Here is a 4,652-nt window from a genome sequence, read left to right as displayed (position 1 = left end):
CAATCACAGTGCCGGGCTGTGATTCCTGCCTTGCTCCCTTGCTCCTGGTGGAGCCCAGCACTTCAGGCTGGGCCATTTTCGGGAGCCAGCGATGACACCGGAGCAGGTCGAGTCCCTCGGGTGGGAAGGGGGTGGAAGAGAGCGGGGAGGGACCAGCTTTGCTCCATGCCCGGGGTGCTTGGAGAGCTGCAGGCGCGCGTAGCCTTACGTAAGTGTACAGGACGTGTCCCAGCAGCGCCCTGCTCGGGGCTTGGCTGGGGCTGCCTTTCTAAATCTTTAGCTTGAGGGTGTTCAGAAACAAGTTGTTGTCTTTTCTTTTTTTTTTTTTTTTTCTTTTCTTTTGCTGCTGCAGAGTGAGGCACCGGGTTTAACTCTTCTCGCTCTGGCTGAGGGAAGGAGCGGAACAGCTGAGCTGGAAGGGCTGGGATGGTGGTTGTGTTGCCAGCCTGGTTTCGGGCTGCGGGAGCTGCCCGGGAAGTGCCGTGATTCATGGCTTAGAGCTTTTTCTAGTTGTGAAACAAAGCTGGAACCATCTGCGGGAGCTGCTTCATTGCAGTGTGCCCTATCCTGAGGTCCTGCGGCCAGGGAAATACACGTTTTTCAGTCACATAGCTTAAAGTTAACAAATGCTGGCCACTCATTGGCTGGGGTTGAGGTTTTCCTAACATTTCCCTGCTGTGGGAGCTGTGGGAAGGCCACATCCTAATTGCCATCAAAGTTTAAGGGCTTTTGCAGGTCTGCTGCGGTACTATGGGGTTTGGGGACCCCCCAGTTTCAAAACCTTTTGGCTCTGTCTCCCACCATCGTGGTGGGTTTGGGGTTGCTGGTTTGGCCATACGGAGAGCTTCGTAACCCTCCAGGCTCAGCTGCCTGGTCCGGAGGAGCTGGGAGAGGAGGTGACCTGCAGCTGGGCAAGGACATTCCTGCCGTTCCGTGCATGACAGTGCCCCAGGAGCAACCAATATCTTCTGCGTAATGCCGGGTAGGGATGGAGCTGGCACCGTGGAGGGGCTCCACCGGCAAGCCACCAACAAAACCAAAGCTGTTTCCTTTCTTTTTAAGAGCCTTCGGAAGGAAAGCTGTGCCACTGTGGTGGCAAAACACCAGCACCACCGATCGCAGACACAGGGCTTGGGTCCCTGCTCCCAGCAGAGGCAAAGCAGGAAGAGGAAACACAGAATCCTCCCCATTTTTTGCAAAACATGGCTTTGGAAGGAGGTTTTGGACCTCCTTTTTTTTTCCTCTTATTTCTCCTCTTATTTCTCCTCCCAACGCTCACCCTCCATCCACCTCTGACTGGCAAGGCAAGTGTAGCTCTTCATTAACTGTAGCATTAGAGGCAAGACTTAGTGTCTGTTTTACTAAGGAATGAAGATCTTTTCTTTTCTTTTTTTGTACATTTTTAACCGTGCTGCGTGAGACAAGTTGTTTCTTGGAGCAGGTTTTTGCATAGTCTTGATGCTCTGCTTCTAGTCGGTGAGGGCCAGGTTGCCTGAATGCACTTGGGGTTTTGGCTGCATTCAATCCAGTCGTTTCGGAAAAGGACACGACTTCTCGAGGCCTGGACTTTCCCAGCATATCCTGTTTCAGCCATTTGAAGCAGCTAAATCAGGAGGTTTTTTGAGGGGAGGCTGAGGGCAATTAGGAATTACCCTGCTCTCCCTCCCCTGCCCTGAAATCCAGCAGGATGAAGCCAAATATTTGCTTTTGGATGGATGGATTTTTGGAGCTGAGTCCACATAAAGAGCACCAGGGTGGAGACTTGAATTTTGGCTGTTTCGGGTAACTCACGAGGTGGCTTATTTTTAAAGCAGGACCTCCAAGTCTGCTGCCATCACCCCATTAGTGGATCTGATGCCGTGCCTTTCTCCACCCCTGCTCCCATCCAGGGCCATCGTGATCGGCATTAGCTCCATTGCTAATGGGAAAAATCCTGCCCATGCGTTTTTGGGGAGGGATGCATTGCTTTGCCCTGCCGATGTGCTGGTAACACTCACCCTCACAGTGTCTGCACCCACCAGAAGGACTCAGCAAAAGCTTGCAAGAACCCTTAGTAGCTTTGCAAACTCTTTTTTTTTTTCCCCAAACTGGGTCCTGCGAGGTGCCTGGGGCTGCTGGGCACCCTGGGCAGATCAGCAGAGCCAGTGGTCTGAAAGCAGCCACTCAATTCCATGCAGAAGTCTAAAATTATTCCCTTTTTTTTTTTTTTTGACATCTGCTCCTTGTAAGTGAATTATATCCCCTTAAAATTTTGTATCTCGAAGTAAAGTATTTGAATGTGTGTCTTAAAAGTATGACTGTCCTTTCAAAATGTGAACTTCTGAGTGTTGGTATAAAAAAAAAAAAATACCCTAACCTAAACTTACCCCATATTAGCACATTTTTGTAATTACTGTTTCATAAATGTTGTTTAAAAAACTGTGTAGAATAAAACCAGTTGAAAAAGAAAAGGGGGTCTTGCCTGTGTCTCAGCAGGTTTCCTCTTCCTGGTGCAACGGAGAGGGGTGAAAGCTGGAAGGTGGTGTTGGTGGCCAGAGGATGGTCTTTGTCCCGCCCGAGGCATCGAGTACTAAAAATAATAAAGGAAGAAACCCCTGAGAGCATCTCTGCTGTCAGTGCTTGGGGCGAGCGACCCCACGGGTTTCCCTCCCCATGGCACAGCTTTGGGTTTGGCTTTTATCAGGCGGCATCCTCGAGGGGCTGCGTGGGGGCTCTCACACAGGGTTTTAATTAGTAGTAGTATCATTTCTTCCTTTTGGCAGCCGTTCGGGGGCACGGCGAGGCCTCCCGGGTGTTGGAGCTGGTCACGGGAGAGCTAATCTTTTTTGTCAATAAAAGCAGTTACGGGAGGGTTTAGGGCGGGAAGGAGGGGGAATGGTTACTCATAAATGAGGTTACTGTGGTGGTGAGACACTGAAAACAAGGCTTTTACCACGGGCTTCAGATTTGTGATTTGTTTACATTAGGTGCTCTAATTGACATTAGATGAAAGTTGACAAATGCGTTAGTTTTACACAGCTCAGGCTTTTTTTTTTTTTAACGAGCATCTCAATCCTTTTTCAAACTGGGAGTATTTACTGCAAACGTTATTAAAAACCCCCAAACCACCAGGAGATAAGAGATGGTAAACAGAGATTCAAAACCAATGAGACTACAGCAACAAGCTCCTTCGGAGGACTTTGTGCGACGCCTCATCCCATGCCTGGGAGCAGAAAGCACTGTGTGAGCACGGCGCTTCGTTTAGAGCTGGCAAATACAGCAATGCCAGCCTAATGACCTTCTTGGGGTGGCTGTGGATTCAGAGGGAGGATGACTTGAGAGGGTGTTGGGGTGTGAGATAAAAGCGGGCTGCACACCCACGGGGATACCCAGGGTGGCAGTGGCTGCTCCCAGAGCTCCCCCAGAGCATCAGCTCATCACAGCCCAACTCCACAAACCCCATGTAAATAAATACATACGTATATCTCTCTCCATGGGTGTGTTTGTGCTTGTGCCCACCGGGAATCCCCGCTCTGCCTCGCTGCTGGCTGAGCCCAGGGTGCGGAGCAGCAGCCATCTCCACCCCAAGCAGGCTTCTGGAGCTGGCCCTAGTACACAGAAAGATGAAAAAGCAGGGAAGAATGTATTTTGGATCAGAGCAAAACCCAGAGGTTTTCAATATAAAGGCACCAAACAGCAACACCAACAATAAAAGGGATGTTTTCATTACTGTAACACAATAGTTAAGTCGTTATAGGTCTATTCATACCTTAAAGCTGAAGTATCATGGATTAAAACAAGCTGATTATATATAATAGTTCACATTTGTACTTACAAAATGCAAAACGTATGTTTTATGTATTACAGATGGACCACATGTCCATGGTTCATATTAGTTTAACAGTTAAAATTACGTATGTTTTAAATACATCTATGTGAACAGCATATATGATACCTATAGCTATGTTCAGTTGTTTTTAATTTACACAAACACACACACATATATGGTGTGTACACAGTGCCACTGGGGGAGGCTGCCTGCCTGCCAGTGGTTAATGGGCACTGGGAGGCTGTGAGCGCTGCCCTGCCCAGCTCCTCTCCCCCAGGGCTCTGTGCTGGGCTTGTTTTCTTTCATTGTCTTCCCCATCTGTTTTCTTTTTTGCAGGACTTAACTATTATAATCCCTCCAAAAAAACCCAAAACCCTGTGTGCAAGGACTCGAAGGATGCACCAGTGTGTGGCAGGAGCTTTTTTTTTTAATCATCTCTGCCTCTAAATGCACATCTTTCCTAGGGCCGTTGCTCTGCTGTCATTATTTAAAGCAATAATTTGGAAAAGATCCCTTCCCGGGGCTGTTCAACTGCACCCACGCTCTGCAAGGCTGTTGCTCAGGCAGCTGCGGGAGGGCATCGAGCCGGGGTATTGTGGGACCCTCTGCCCCCAAAGCGGGTTGCCCAGCACCCATGGCTGGGTACCGGGCTGCATCACCAAAGGGGAAAGGAAAACACACAGAGGGCGGCTGGGGGTGAGCTCGGGATGCGCTTGCCTTTCTTCGGGTTGGGTTATAGGGGCTTTTTCATAACATAGGAAACCACTTCATACTGGCAGGAGGGCAAAGCAAGGGAGTTAAAATATATATGCTTAGATCTAAGGCAAACGCAGCGCAGGGGAGC

Source organism: Eurypyga helias, unplaced genomic scaffold (assembly GCF_000690775.1).
Source record: "Eurypyga helias isolate BGI_N326 unplaced genomic scaffold, ASM69077v1 scaffold9245, whole genome shotgun sequence".
NCBI lineage: Eukaryota > Metazoa > Chordata > Aves > Eurypygiformes > Eurypygidae > Eurypyga > Eurypyga helias.
The sequence above is the reverse complement of the archived record's forward strand: the minus strand, read 5'-3'. Positions refer to the sequence as shown.